We start from the raw sequence: 6,858 nt of genomic DNA, 5'->3' as shown, positions 1-6,858 counted from the left end.
ACTTTGAGAAAGCTGGCAAGGGAATCAAGTTGTTCTTAGCCTGGGCTTCATGTTAGCCCAGAGAAACATTAAGTAACAATTTTCAAGCTCTACAACTAAGGAGTCATAACAATGTAAACTTGGAGTCACACTATAAATCTTGGGGGTGCCTCTGGCTCTGGGAGCTCTTCTGGAGGGACAAGATAGTGGCATTTCCTGAAGTAGGTATAGGCACGATCAGGGAATGGACTCTTGTTTAGATTTTGCCAATTCACCCACAATTCACCCTTCTGTGCCTGTATATATATTGTAGTGTGATTGCCCACCACTTTGGAGAGTTTGACAAAGGTTTCCTATTACTGCATTTCTAAGCAGATTTTGCAATGCTATGTGAACCAAATCTATTAATTAAGTAAAAACCTGCCCCTTTATCATATCCTATAGGAAGGAATACATTACTATTTCCATTTGTATCCTAAAGCACAGTACTAAGTTAGAAAGAAAATTGTGAGCACCTCGAGAGCCATTTTGGGTCAGGCATTATTGAGGTTTGTGATGAAGTCAGCTTGAGCTAATAAAATAGCAGATCTAATTATGAAATTGACTCCATCCATTTTATGGTTTCTGTTTTTTAGCCTTTGGATTCAGAATAGATTTTTTATTTTTCAACATGAGCCTAAGGGAATGAATAGTATGTAAGATTTTTACAGTGAGACCTTTTAGAACTCAATTCAAAGCAATGTATTAAGGGGTCCCTGGAGGAATGATAAAATGGAATATGGGCCTATAATTGTAATTGCAATAGAGAATTTATTGGACTGGTTTACATGATTGGAGCCTGGCTTGTCCAGCCATGGCGTCTGAACACTGAAGATCCTGAAGGGCCTGATAGATGCTAGGTTCAAGAAGCTGCGTGCCTGAGGTTGATGTCCTGGAAGGCCACTGCAGGGCAACTATGGAGAATCCAAGGTGGAAGACTGACGATGTTCACAGGTGGCAGCAATGACCGAGAGGCATTCGTTCACTAAAAATAGGACTTGGATGCCTATGCACTGGATGCCTCTCTCTTCTTCCTCTCTAATTCCACCTAGTGCTACCTATTGGATGCTTGGATCACATTCAGAGCAGGACTTTCTCCCTGAGTTGTTGTCCTGCAAGTCCATTGTCTTCAGAGACACCATCATAGTCCCATCTACAGGTGTGATACACTCATCCAAGGCGATTCTCAAGTCTGTTATCTTTTAATCAAAATTAACCATTACAAGGAACACTGGCTTGGGCTCAGGTAGCAGATAGCTCTTGAAAAGGAAACTTTTCTTTGGGGTTGCGAAATATACACTCAAGCATAAACTCATCTTCACAACTGAGGCTTCAAAGTTTTTTTTTTTTTCCTTAGTGGGTTTTGCCACACTAAACACTAAAGAAACTCTTCATAAGCATACGAAATGGCATTTTGGAAGGCAACTATATTGACACTTTTCAACTTCAACAGAATTTTTCTTAATGCTTGATTTATTGGGCAGGAGTCCAAAGATCTTTGACTTTTTTTTTTTTTTTTTATAACTGAATCCATTTGTCTGTGTCAAACTCATTCTTTGCCTTTGATGGTTAGATTATCTAAGAATCCTACAACATAGTTTATCTTGCAATAGAGAAAAGCTTCATTCTATGCAGGCTCTTTTCTTATTTGTTTGCAAAAAGCAATCGATTTGACTCTACCTTCTTATTTTACCAAAGAGATTTAATGATGAAGAGCACAGTAATAATGTCTTCCTCTCTTAGCCACACATGATTAAATAAAGAAATCTATTCATTTTTGAGTAAGAATATTTTGAGAGCATTTCTGAATTTTCCCATTTAATTTGTTTTGGAGACTATGATTTTCTGGAGTAAGTTATCCAACTGATGAAGGAATGAAAACTGGGAGAAGTGTATGCTCTGAGGAAGAGCCTCTGTTTACAACGGCAGGCAGCTTTTGCCTTACAGCTCTTTCTCTATGAACAAATAAACTGATAGACTGTGAACCCTTAAGTATTAAAGAGCAATATTTGTATCATAGATACTATATCATAGATATCAGAAACTAAAGGCATGACCATACCGAGACTGCCCTACCTGGGGATCCATCCCAAATACAACCACCAAAACCAGAAACTTGTGGATGCCAATAAGAGCTTGCTGACAGGAGCCTGATATAGCTGTCTCCTGAGAGGATCTGCCAGTGCCTGACAAATACAGAAGTGGATGCTCACAGTCATCCATTAGACAGAGCACAGGGTCCCCAATGAAGGAGCTAGAGAAAGTACTCAAGGAGCTGAAGGGGTTTGCAGCTCCATAGAAGAAACAACAAAATGAACTAACCAGTATCCCCAGAGCTCCCTGGGATTAAACCACCAACCAAAGAAAGCACATGGTGGTACTCATGCCTCTAGCTGCATATGTAGCAGAGGATGGCTTAGTAGGTCATCAATGGGAGGAGATGCCCTTGGTCCTGTGAAGGTTCTATGCCCCAGTATAGGAGACTGCCAGGGCTAGGAAGTGGGAGTGGGTGGGTTGGTGAATGAGGGGGAGGGATAGGGGATTTTTGGAGAAGAAACTAGGAAAGGGGATAACATTTGAAATGTAAATAAAGAAAAAATCTAATAAAAAATGAAAAAGGAAAGAAAAATAAAACATTTGTATCATTCTGTTTCCCCTTAACATTGTTGCCACAGCAGAAAGTTTCTTCCTCTGTCTGCTTTTGGGGTTTTATACTTAGAATTAGAATTAGCAGTTAGTGACTGATAAGGGCAGATGAGATTATAAATCACCAATACTTCACCTTTTAAGAGGAAAATAAACACCTCACATAGGGCTTTGAACACAGCAGATGCCCAAAGCACGATAACTAGACGGATGACTGTGCCACATGCCATTTTATTTTAGTGATTATTATATCTGAAGTTTGTTCTGCTTCGCTGGTTTTAGGGATGCTGGATCTAATTATACCTGGTCTAATTTGTGAGGAATTTTGAAGAAATAATGTATTAAAAAGCATTAAAGCATTTAGTTTGTTTTTTATTAAAACATCTTTGGTTTCACCTTTTCATAGTATTACTCCTCTTCTCTCCAGGTTTGGTGATGTCTCCTGGGTGGTTTGTTGATGGCGTCATTGTCCTGAGAAGGTGACAAGAAGTACTGTTTGCAATGTTACCTCCTGGGTAAGCATCTTAGGACATGGGGAAATTTATGGAACTTTAAAGCATTTCAAAATCTAGTTCTACTCAACCTTATTCTATCAAGCTTCTCACGGACTCATTTACAGTTCTCTCAATGTCGTAAATCATGAGGCTACCCTAACAACAACAAAAATAAAAATGCCACGAGGATTTCTCATTTCTATGCTTTTCATTTTGCTCAGTTTCATACTTCTTAATGAAGTGTTTTTGAGGCCAGTGGGATGCCCATCATGAGTCACCTTGTAGGAATGGAACCCAAGTCCTCTGAAAGAGCAACAGATGTTCCGAACTGCAGAGCAATATCTCCAGTCCCTACATGTTTTGAATTGAGAAAAAAAATCTGCTAAAAGTTTTTCCAAATTATTTTTTAGTTTTTATTCTTCTAACAAAATACATGTGTAGATTTTTGAAATCATTGTGGATTGTCACCAGTTTTTATTTAGTTTTAAAATTTAACCAGTTGGCATTTAAATATTAGCCATTCTAGTGTGTTTCCAGTGGCAATTTTTAAACTTATAGTAGATTTACTGAAGTATAATTGATATGCAATCACTCACACATGCTTAAAGCATAGTTAGTATATTTAGTCAGAAGGTATGCTTTATATCCATAGCATAGTCAGTTTACCCAATTGTCTTAGTTAGGGCTTTACTGCTGTGAACAGACACCATCACCAAGGCAACTCTACTAAGGATAACATTTAGGTTCAGAGATTCAGTCCACTATCATTAAGGCAGGAACATGGCAGTGTCCAGGCAGGTATGATGTAGGAAGAGCTGAGAGTTCTACATCTTCATCTGAAGGCAAACAGAAGAAGACGAGCTTCCAGATGATAGGACAATGGTCTTAAAGCCCATGCCCACAGTGACACACCTACTCCCAAAAGGCCATACCTCCTAATAGTGCCTCTCCCTTGGCCAAGCCTATATGAAACACCACACCAATATATACATTGATGTGCTGTGTGTGATTATTCTGACCCTAAGCTTCATGTCTGTCCCGAGGAAACCACTGATCTGCCATCACTGAATTAGTTTGATGTTCTAGAATTTTCCATAAATGAAGCAATAGGATGGATTTACTATATTTTTTTCTCAGCACACCTATTGTAAAATTCATTCATCATATGCTCATTTATTTTTACAAGTAATCAATATTCTGTTGTATAGATATGTAACCATTTATTTACTAGTCACCTTTTGGATGTTTAGGCTCTGTCAGTTTCTGCCTATGAAATGGCTATGTACATTTATTATCTTCCATTTCTGTTGGGTAAGGATCTAGGAGTACATTCATGACCACGTGGTAGATACAGTAGGTAGTAGAAGAAGCTGAACAACTATTTTTATTTATTTTTTATTAAAGAATAATTTTCAAACAATATTTTTATTGATTATTTGGGAGTTTCACAGAATGCACCCTGATCACTCACTCACTTCCCAGCATCCTAGGTCTGCCTCCCCATCCTTGTGAATCCTACCCCCAAAAAGCAGAAAAAAAAAAAATCAAAAGTCCAATTTGTGTTGTCCAAATACTCGCTGGAGCATGGCATGGTTAAACTCTCAGTGGCCATCTCCTTGAGGGAAACTGAGTCCTTTCCTACCTTCATCCCTATCAGAAGTCATCAATTGTGGAGAGCTACACTCCACCCTCCTTATCACAATTTTAAGAGTTCTCTTTAATAGCTTCCTGTCTAGGTTGTTGTTTTTTTAGAGGATGGGGAGGGTAGGGATTCTCCCAGAAACCTTCCACGACTCTATTCCTCAACTATGCATCTGTAGTCATCCATACAACTTCAAATAATAGCTTCCTTGCCCTTTATAATCAGAAGGAACATGGATCGTGACCTTCCCCATGGTTCTGACAACAGACATGCATTCAGCCTCTGGTGTCAGCATGTGCTGCAGACCTCTGGTGTCAGCATGCTCTCTGATGGCAGTGAAGACCCCAGACATCAACACATCCTTTGGCTGCTGCATGGACCAGAAGTCATGCAGATGTACATGGCCTGGGTAATTTTATTTTTTTAAAGATGTATTTTTTAAAAAATATGTATATGTATGTGTATGTCTACGTGTATTGTATGTATATGTATATATGTGATATATCTCTGTATCTCTATGTCTCTATATATTTGTCTTTCTGTCTTTGTCTATGCTGTGTGTGCATGTGTGTGTGTGTGTGTGTGTGTGTGTGTGTGTGCAAATGTTCAGGCACCTATGGAGTCTGGAAGAAGATATCAGAGCCTCTAAAGACAGATTTACAGGTGGTTGTGAGCTGCTTGACAGGGATGCTGGGATCTTAACTTAGATCCTCTGTGTGAAAAGTATTCATTCTTGACTGCTGAGCTAGCTCTCCAGTTCCCTATAAACTATTCTCTAAAGCAAATGAACTACTTTTCATACACTACCATTGTGTAGAGTCCATTTTTTATATCTTATTGTCAACATTTGTTAGGCAAGTCCTTGCCTTAAGATTTCTATTGCTGTACTTAAACATTGTGACCAAAATACACTTAAGTAGGAAAGGGCTTTTTAGTGTACACGTCCTAATCGAGTACTTCATGACAGGAAGCCAGGGCAGGAACCCAAGGCAGGAAGGTGAAGGCAGGAGCTGAGGGCATGGAGTAACATGGCTATATGGCCATAGTATCTCTCTGTGGCTTTATTGTGCTTCTACCATTGGCCAATAGATTTACATAAGTTGCCATGTACTGTCTACCACTGTTTAAATGTGTACTCAAATCTTCACATTTTCTATCAAATATCCAACAGGTGCATTGGGTTTTGGTCATTTGGTTGAAAGAATTCCTCATAGTCTATAAATAGGTCCTTTATAAGATGTGACTTTAAAATGTTTTTGTCCTCATATTGAGAATTTATTTTAAAAACTAAGTCTCTTAATTTTGAAAGTGTATATCTTATCAAGTGTTCTTCTATAATAGATAATTTCACTGTTATGCTTTAGGAAATTTTAGCTGAAGATTAAACATTGCTACTTTACTACTTTCTACAGGTTTTATATTGAAGTTCATAATTAATTTTGAGTTAAAAATTTATATGTTCAAGATATAGTTTGATAACTATTTGCCTCCGATTGATTATCTCTATCTATCTATCTATCTATCTATCTATCTATCTATCTATCTATCTATCTACCTATCTATCGATTGTCTATCTATTATCTATCTGTTCTGGCATCATTTACTAATAAAATTTTTATATTTTCCTTAATTGCATTGCCTTTGCATTTTTGTCAAAAATGAACTCAGAGGCAGGAGGAGTGACTCAGCAGTTAAGAATACATGGTGTTCTTCTAGCAATGTGGGTTTAATACCCAGCTCCTACATGGTGACTCACAATCATCTGCAACTCTAGTCCCAGAAGATTTGACACTCTCTTCTGATCTCTGCAAAAACTATGCACACATGATGCACAGACATACATGCAGACAAAACATCCACACACATAAAACAATTAGATAAAAAAATCAGTTGATCATTTATGTGTAGATGATAGTATGAACTTCAATCTGTTTAACTTGCATACTTATTTGTAGGCTAAATATATTGTGTGGCTTATAGTATAATAGCTTACTAATAAATCTAGACTTCAGGTAATATAAGTCTAATGCTTTGCACAAGTATTTTTTGAGGGTTTTT

This window comes from Mus caroli, unplaced genomic scaffold (assembly GCF_978045245.1).
Source record: "Mus caroli unplaced genomic scaffold, Mus_caroli_1 scaffold_3, whole genome shotgun sequence".
Classification (NCBI taxonomy): Eukaryota; Metazoa; Chordata; class Mammalia; order Rodentia; family Muridae; genus Mus; species Mus caroli.
This window is presented reverse-complemented; position numbering follows the sequence as displayed.